Consider the following 10,122-nt stretch of genomic DNA (forward strand, 5'->3'; position numbering starts at 1 on the left):
CATCATCTAGGAGATATGTAAGTGAACTTGATGCCTCATTAAAAACCTTGATTGGAAAACCCAGTGGGACAAAACCAATCAAGGGAAAAAGAGTACACACAAGCTACTTGCCTAGATGATGATCAGCTTGAGTGTAGAGTAGCTTGAATGTAGATCGAGTTGTTTTTGATGATAGAAGCTTTATTTCGGCTCAGACATTCTTCAAGTGTAGGTTCGTCAACAGCTACAAGCTCTCCATGATCAGGTTCATGATTCCATTCCTTGGTGCTTTCCATGATCATATCAGATTTACAATGCAATGTTATCTTTAGTCCTAATGATGTGAAGTTTCAGGATATTGAGAGCAGCAGGTTGATTGGGAAAGGGGTGACTAAGGGAGATCTCTATATGCTTGAAGAATTCACTTCTGTTCCTGATTATAGTTGCTCGTTTACTTCTGCTTCTTTGTTGAATAAAAATGCATTGTGGCATGCTAGAGTAGGACACCCTCATGTTAAAGCTTTGAACTTAATGGTACCAGGTGTTGTGTTTGAGAATAAAGACTGTGAAGCTTGTATTTTAGGCAAGCATTGTAGAACTGTGTTTCAAAAGTCTACTACCGTTTATGATAATTGCTTTGATCTAATTCATTCAGATGTGTGGACTGCCCCTTGCTTATCTAGAGATAGTTATAAGTATTTTGTCACATTCATTGATGAAAAATCCAAATACACCTGGTTAACCTTAATTCAGACCAAAGATAGGGTACTTGATGCATTTAGGAACTTTCAAACTTATGTAACTAACCATTATCATGCTAAGATTAAAATTTTGAGATCAGATAATGGAGGAGAGTACACGAGTCATGCATTCAAGCAACACCTATCACAACATGGGATCCTACATCAAACAAGCTGTCCTTATACTCCACAGCAAAATGGAGTGGCTGAGAGGAAGAATAGGCATCTCATGGAAGTGGCAAGGTCACTTATGTTTCAGAGTAATGTTCCAAAGAGATTTTGGAGTGATGCGGTTGCCACTGCTTGTTACCTGATAAACAGAACTCCAACCAAAGTTCTGAATGAGAAGGCTCCATTTGAAGTTCTGAACAGGTACAAGCCAGCTCTTGATTACTTGCGAGTCTTTGGATGCCTATGCTTTGTCCTCAAACCAGGAGAGATGATCAACAAGCTAGAAGCAAGAAGCACTAAGGCTGTGTTCATAGGATACTCAGCTACACAGAAAGGATACAAATGCTATGATCCTATAGCAAGGAGAGTTCTTGTATCTAGAGATGTGAAGTTCTTGGAAGATAGAGGATACTATGAAGAAAAGAATCAAGAAGACCTGAAGGACTTAACATCAGACAAGGCCACCACCTTGCGGATCATTCTTGAAGGTCTTGGAATCAGTACATCCCAGGATCCGAGGAATCACGCAACTACACCTCCTGAAGTTGGTTCACCATCCCACCTTGATCATGAGGGAGGAGAGGAGCATGAGGAGCCTATGCAAGAGGCCAACCAAGATGAAGGAGGAGTAGAGAATGAAGGAGAAGAGAGCATAGGCTCGGATGGTCATGGACATGATCATGGTGTGACACAAACACCTTCTCAAGATGAAGTGGTAGAAGAACAACAGGAAGAAGAACCGGTTGTGCAGCCACTAAGAAGGAGTACAAGGATAAGGAAGGATCCTTCCAGTTGGGTAAACACGAGAGTGTACTACAATGCCCAAGCTGTGGAGCATCCTTCTCAAGCCGTGTGCTCCTTTGCTCAATATCCAGAAGCACATTGCGCTTTCATGGTAAACTTGGATGAGAATCACATCCCAAGAAGCTATGAAGAAGCAATGAAAGATAAAGAATGGAAGGAATCAGTTGGAGATGAGGCAGGAGCGATGATCAAGAATGATACATGGTATGAGAGTGAGTTACCAAAAGGGAAGAAGGCTGTGACTAGTAGATGGATATTCACAATCAAGTACAAAGCGGATGGAAAGGTTGAGAGGAAGAAGTCAAGGCTAGTTGCAAGAGGTTTCACTCAAACTTATGGAGAAGATTACATAGAAACCTTTGCACCAGTAGCTAAACTCCACACAATCCGGATTGTACTAAGCTTGGCTGTGAATCTTGGATGGGGGTTATGGCAAATGGATGTGAAGAATGCGTTTCTACAAGGTGAACTTGAGGATGAAGTGTATATGCATCCACCTCCAGGCCTTGAACACTTAGTGAAGAGTGGAAATGTGTTGAGACTGAAGAAAGCCATCTATGGGCTGAAGCAATCACCAAGAGCTTGGTACAACAAGTTGAGCACTACTCTGAATGGCCGAGGCTTCAAGAAGTCTGAACTAGATCACACCCTCTTCACACTCACGACTCCCTCAGGTATGATTGCACTCCTTGTGTATGTTGATGATATCATTATCACAGGGAGTGATAAGGAAGGTATCATAGCAACCAAGGAGTTTCTTAAATCCATGTTTGAGATTAAAGACTTGGGAGAAATGAAATACTTTCTTGGAATTGAGATATGTAGATCCAAGGAAGGTTTGTTCATGTCCCAAAGGAAGTATACACTTGATCTTTTGAAAGGTGCAGGTGCTTATGGAGGCAAGACAGCAAGGATGCCTATGGAGGATGGCTACAAAGTCCCACGAGAGGGGGAGATTGAAGACAGCAAACCTTATCAGGATCCTAAACTCTATAGAAAACTAGTTGGCAAATTGATTTACCTCACTATAACTAGACCTGACATTTGTTTTGCTGTGAATCAGGTGAGTCAACACATGCAAGTACCTAAGGAACATCATTGGCGCATGGTGGAGAGGATCTTGATGTATCTCAACGGCTCACCTGATCAAGGAGTATGGATGGGCTGCAATGGAAGCACTGAAGTGGTGGGATACTGTGATGCGGATTGGGCTGGTGATAGAGCAGACAGGAGATCAACCACAGGCTATTGCACATTCATTGGAGGCAACTTGGTGACTTGGAAGAGTAAGAAGCAGAAGGTGGTGTCTTGCTCAAGTGCAGAAGCTGAGTATAGAGCTATGCTGAAGCTCACCAACGAGTTAGTATGGATCAAAGGCATCTTGAAGCATTTGGAGATTGATCAAGCCACGCCAATGACCATGCATTGTGACAACCAAGCAGCTATCCACATTGCCTCCAACTCGGTGTTCCATGAGAGAACCAAGCACATTGAAGTTGATTGCCACAAGGTGAGGCAGATGATCATCTTAGGAGTCATCTTGCCATGCTACACAAGAAGTGAAGATCAGTTAGCGGATGTGTTCACCAAGGCTGCAAGACAGAAGACAATGGAGTCCATTCACATACGGTTGGGCCTCATTGATCTTGGGAAGAGAAGGAGCTGATCCCCTTGGCTGTGAGGTCTTTACTCTTTTTCCCTTATCAAGGTTTTATCCCAATGGGTTTTCCTTGGTAAGGTTTTTAATGAGGAAGATCTCATAGCTATCCAAGCTTAGGCTTTCACAAAGCTAAGCTTGAGGGGGAGTGTTGAGTTGAGCTGAGTATAAGTGTGAAGCAAGTGAGGAGTTGAGACTAAGGAGATGAGTTGAAGCTTGGGAAGGTTTGGGTAAAGTCCGTACAAGACCGTACAGTCCGTACATGACCGTACAGTCCGTACACATGAAGATGGGTGAAACCTTGACAAGGGTAAAGAAGTTATGTGCGGTAACTTAGGTGAAGGGAAGGAACTTACCTTGAGGCATCAGACCGTTTAGGGATAAGGTAGAGCGCGCCTTGACAGGCTGGAACAGCTGGAAAGGCAAGAGCATCTCGGTCCAAGATGCCAGATACTCCGCGCATGTGGAGAAGCTAATTGGCTAGTCCAAATGAGCTTATCCTCTCCTGATTGACCTCACATGCTTTAGTCTTCTCTTGATTTCGAAAACCCTTGTATGCTCACTCTATATATATTGTTACTCATCAACCCTAATGATAATTATGCAGTTTGAGTCTCTCTAATCTCTTAGACACTATGGTTCTCTCTTAGACTCTAAACGACTCTACCTAGTTACTTAATCTTTCACAAACTTCTCTTAATCACTTCTTAAACACTCTCTTTATTCTGATTACTCTAAGGATCTCTTAATCTCAGAATCAAGTATAAGGCTGATGGAACAATTGAGAGGAAGAAGTCAAGACTGGTTGCAAGAGGTTTCACTCAAACTTATGGAGAGGATTACATTGAGACCTTTGCACCAGTAGCTAAACTGCACACAATCCGGATTGTATTAAGCTTGGCTGTGAATCTTGGATGGGGCTTATGGCAAATGGATGTGAAGAATGCATTTCTACAAGGAGAGCTGGAGGATGAAGTGTATATGCATCCACCTCCAGGCTTGGAACACTTAGTGAAGAGAGGGAATGTGTTGAGACTGAAGAAAGCTATCTATGGACTGAAGCAATCACCAAGAGCTTGGTACAACAAGCTGAGTACTACTCTGAATGGACGAGGCTTCAAGAAGTCTGAACTAGACCACACACTCTTCACTCTCACTACTTCCTCAGGTATGATTGCACTCCTTGTGTATGTTGATGATATCATTATCACAGGAAGTGATAAGGAAGGTATCATAGCAACCAAGGAGTTCCTTAAATCCATGTTTGAGATTAAAGACTTGGGAGAAATGAAATACTTTCTTGGAATTGAGATATGTAGATCCAAGGAAGGTTTGTTCATGTCCCAAAGGAAGTATACACTTGATCTTTTGAAAGGTGCAGGTGCTTATGGAGGCAAGACAGCAAGGATGCCTATGGAGGATGGCTACAAAGTCCCACGAGAGGGGGAGATTGAAGACAGCAAACCTTATCAGGATCCTAAACTCTATAGAAAGCTAGTTGGCAAATTGATTTACCTTACCATAACTAGGCCTGACATTTGCTTTGCTGTGAATCAGGTGAGTCAACACATGCAAGTGCCTAAGGAACATAATTGGCGCATGGTGGAGAGGATCTTGATGTATCTCAACGGCTCACCTGATCAAGGAGTATGGATGGGTTGCAATGGGAGCACTGAAGTGGTTGGATACTGTGATGCGGATTGGGCTGGTGATAGAGCAGACAGGAGATCAACCACAGGCTATTGCACATTCATTGGAGGCAACTTGGTTACTTGGAAGAGTAAGAAGCAGAAGGTGGTTTCTTGCTCAAGTGCAGAAGCTGAGTATAGAGCTATGCTGAAGCTGACCAACGAGCTGGTGTGGATCAAGGGCATCTTGAAGCATTTGGAGATTGATCAAGCCACGCCAATGACAATGCATTGTGATAACCAAGCTGCCATCCACATTGCCTCCAACTCGGTGTTCCATGAGAGAACCAAGCACATTGAAGTGGATTGCCACAAGGTGAGGCAGATGATCATCTTAGGAGTCATCTTGCCATGCTACACAAGGAGTGAAGATCAGTTGGCTGATGTGTTCACCAAGGCTGCAAGACAGAAGACAATGGAGTCCATTCACATCAGGTTGGGCCTCATTGATCTTGGGAAGAGAAGGAGCTGATCCCCTTTGGCTGTGAGGTCTTTACTCTTTTTCCCTTATCAAGGTTTTATCCCAATGGGTTTTCCTTGGTAAGGTTTTTAATGAGGAAGATCTCATAGCTGTCCAAGCTTAGACTTTCACAAAGCTAAGCTTGAGGGGGAGTGTTGATCAGAGTTAAGTATATGAGAAGAGTATGAGATTAAGAGATCTTTAGAGTGATTAGAATAAAGAGAGTGTTTAGGAAGTGATTAAGAGAAGTTTGTGAAAGATTAAGAGACTAGAAAGAGCCGTTTAGTATCTAAGAGAAAACCATAGTCTAAGAGATTAGAGAGACTCGAACTGACTGATCTTATTAATGAGTGAGGTTACATATTTATATAGAAGGCATTAGGGTTTACAAGAGGCGAAATGGGCACTATTGAAGCATGTAGAGTCAAGGTTGCTTTCCGGATGATTGGATGGTAAGGCTCACACGCTTTGCCTCTTTACAGCCTGTTCCAGCCTGGCACGCTCTTCCCTTATCCACTCAACGGTCTGATCCCTTCTCCTTAAGTCCCCAAGGTAACACTCCCTTGTTACCGTTTCACTTGGTCGAGTTGGGTAAGTTTTGGTCGAGACCTTTGGTACGGACGGTACGGCCATGTACGGCCTTGTACGGACGTCCGTACCATTCACACCCAAACCCCCTAAGCTTCTCCATCTCTTCTCCTCTTCAACTCCTCTTCTCTCCATACCAATATAATCAACTCAACTCAACACTCCCCCTCAAGCTTAGCTTTGTGAAAGCCTAAGCTTGGATAGCTATGAGATCTTCCTCATTAAAAACCTTACCAAGGAAAACCCATTGGGATAAAACCTTGATAAGGGAAAAAGAGTAAAGACCTCACAGCCAAGGGGATCAGCTCCTTCTCTTCCCAAGATCAATGAGGCCCAACCGTATGTGAATGGACTCCATTGTCTTCTGCCTTGCAGCCTTGGTGAACACATCCGCTAACTGATCTTCACTTCTTGTGTAGCATGGCAAGATGACTCCTAAGATGATCATCTGCCTCACCTTGTGGCAATCAACTTCAATGTGCTTGGTTCTCTCATGGAACACCGAGTTGGAGGCAATGTGGATAGCTGCTTGGTTGTCACAATGCATGGTCATTGGCGTGGCTTGATCAATCTCCAAATGCTTCAAGATGCCTTTGATCCATACTAACTCGTTGGTGAGCTTCAGCATAGCTCTATACTCAGCTTCTGCACTTGAGCAAGACACCACCTTCTGCTTCTTACTCTTCCAAGTCACCAAGTTGCCTCCAATGAATGTGCAATAGCCTGTGGTTGATCTCCTGTCTGCTCTATCACCAGCCCAATCCGCATCACAGTATCCCACCACTTCAGTGCTTCCATTGCAGCCCATCCATACTCCTTGATCAGGTGAGCCGTTGAGATACATCAAGATCCTCTCCACCATGCGCCAATGATGTTCCTTAGGTACTTGCATGTGTTGACTCACCTGATTCACAGCAAAACAAATGTCAGGTCTAGTTATAGTGAGATAAATCAATTTGCCAACTAGTTTTCTATAGAGTTTAGGATCCTGATAAGGTTTGCTGTCTTCAATCTCCCCCTCTCGTGGGACTTTGTAGCCATCCTCCATAGGCATCCTTGCTGTCTTGCCTCCATAAGCACCTGCACCTTTCAAAAGATCAAGTGTATACTTCCTTTGGGACATGAACAAACCTTCCTTGGATCTACATATCTCAATTCCAAGAAAGTATTTCATTTCTCCCAAGTCTTTAATCTCAAACATGGATTTAAGAAACTCCTTGGTTGCTATGATACCTTCCTTATCACTCCCTGTGATAATGATATCATCAACATACACAAGAAGTGCAATCATACCTGAGGGAGTCGTGAGTGTGAAGAGGGTGTGATCTAGTTCAGACTTCTTGAAGCCTCGGCCATTCAGAGTAGTACTCAACTTGTTGTACCAAGCTCTTGGTGATTGCTTCAGCCCATAGATGGCTTTCTTCAGCCTCAACACATTTCCACTCTTCACTAAGTGTTCAAGGCCTGGAGGTGGATGCATATACACTTCATCCTCAAGTTCACCTTGTAGAAACGCATTCTTCACATCCATTTGCCATAACCCCCATCCAAGATTCACAGCTAAGCTCAGTACAATCCGGATTGTGTGGAGTTTAGCTACTGGTGCAAAGGTTTCTATGTAATCTTCTCCATAAGTTTGAGTGAAACCTCTTGCAACTAGCCTTGACTTCTTCCTCTCAACCTTTCCATCCGCTTTGTACTTGATTGTGAATATCCATCTACTAGTCACAGCCTTCTTCCCTTTTGGTAACTCACTCTCATACCATGTATCATTCTTGATCATTGCTCCTGCCTCATCTCCAACTGATTCCTTCCATTCTTTATCTTTCATTGCTTCTTCATAGCTTCTTGGGATGTGATTCTCATCCAAGTTTACCATGAAAGCGCAATGTGCTTCTGGATATTGAGCAAAGGAGCACACGGCTTGAGAAGGATGCTCCACAGCTTGGGCATTGTAGTACACTCTCGTGTTTACCCAACTGGAAGGATCCTTCCTTATCCTTGTACTCCTTCTTAGTGGCTGCACAACCGGTTCTTCTTCCTGTTGTTCTTCTACCACTTCATCTTGAGAAGGTGTTTGTGTCACACCATGATCATGTCCATGACCATCCGAGCCTATGCTCTCTTCTCCTTCATTCTCTACTCCTCCTTCATCTTGGTTGGCCTCTTGCATAGGCTCCTCATGCTCCTCTCCTCCCTCATGATCAAGGTGGGATGGTGAACCAACTTCAGGAGGTGTAGTTGCGTGATTCCTTGGATCCTGGGATGTACTGATTCCAAGACCTTCAAGAATGATCCGCAAGGTGGTGGCCTTGTCTGATGTTAAGTCCTTCAGGTCTTCTTGATTCTTTTCTTCATAGTATCCTCTATCTTCCAAGAACTTCACATCTCTAGATACAAGAACTCTCCTTGCTATAGGATCATAGCATTTGTATCCTTTCTGTGTAGCTGAGTATCCTATGAACACAGCCTTAGTGCTTCTTGCTTCTAGCTTGTTGATCATCTCTCCTGGTTTGAGTACAAAGCATAGGCACCCAAAGACTCGCAAATAATCAAGAGCTGGCTTGTACCTGTTCAGAACTTCAAATGGAGCCTTCTCATTCAGAACTTTGGTTGGGTTCTGTTTATCAGGTAACAAGCAGTGGCAACCGCATCACTCCAAAATCTCTTTGGAACATTACTCTGAAACATAAGTGACCTTGCCACTTCCATGAGATGCCTATTCTTCCTCTCAGCCACTCCATTTTGCTGTGGAGTATAAGGACAGCTTGTTTGATGTAGGATCCCATGTTGTGATAGGTGTTGCTTGAATGCATGACTCGTGTACTCCCCTCCATTATCTGATCTCAAAATTTTAATCTTAGCATGATAATGGTTAGTTACATAAGTTTGAAAGTTCCTAAATGCATCAAGTACCCTATCTTTGGTCTGAATTAAGGTTAACCAGGTGTATTTGGATTTTTCATCAATGAATGTGACAAAATACTTATAACTATCTCTAGATAAGCAAGGGGCAGTCCACACATCTGAGTGAATTAGATCAAAGCAATTATCATAAACGGTAGTAGACTTTTGAAACACAGTTCTACAATGCTTGCCTAAAATACAAGCTTCACAATCCTTGTTCTCAAACACAACACCTGGTACCATTAAGTTCAAAGCTTTAACATGAGGGTGTCCTACTCTAGCATGCCACAATGCATTTTTATTCAACAAAGAAGCAGAAGTAAACGAGCAACTATAATCAGGAACAGAAGTGAGTTCTTCAAGCATATAGAGATCTCCCTTAGTCACCCCTTTCCCAATCAATCTGCTGCTCTCAATATCCTGAAACTTCACATCATTAGGACTAAAGATAACATTGCATTGTAAATCATTAGTACATTTCTTCACTGATAATAGGTTTGATGTGAATTCAGGCATGTAAAAAGCTCTAGATTCTTTGTTAAACAGCTTAAGCTTTCCTATTCCTCTAATGGGTATCTTATCCCCATTTGCTATCATCACATGCCCATGTGTAGGTTCTATATCCTTAATCAAGTTTTCATCACTTATCATATGATGTGATGCACCAGAATCAACAATCAATGGTTTACTTACTCGTTTAGCATTATGGCATAGATTACTAAGTGATGGATGCATCTTATCAGTTCTAGCAATGTGAGCATGTCTATACCCATTCCTAGCTTCTAACCGTTCTACTAGTTCTCTAATCAAGTGATCATCCTTATATGCAATCATAGAAGCTCCAAAGGAATAACCGTAAGTGTTACCGTTTTCCTTTAGCATTTTGAAGAGGGCATCAAGGTCTGATCTCTTGATGTAGTCATCATTGCTGCGGGAGCTTGAGGCGCCTGTGTAAGCCACCAGAGACTTCCCATTCCCATCATTGCCTCCAAGCCCATCCACTTCACTGATCTTGCTGGTGCCAGCTCCACTTGAACCTTCAGTCACATTTGCCCTTCCCTCACGCTCCTTCATGAACTTGGCCGGCTTGAGGTGTGGGTGCAGTATCCAGCATTGGCTCTTCTTATG

This window comes from Brassica napus, unplaced genomic scaffold, assembly GCF_020379485.1.
Source record: "Brassica napus cultivar Da-Ae unplaced genomic scaffold, Da-Ae ScsIHWf_2253;HRSCAF=2906, whole genome shotgun sequence".
NCBI classification, from domain to species: domain Eukaryota; kingdom Viridiplantae; phylum Streptophyta; class Magnoliopsida; order Brassicales; family Brassicaceae; genus Brassica; species Brassica napus.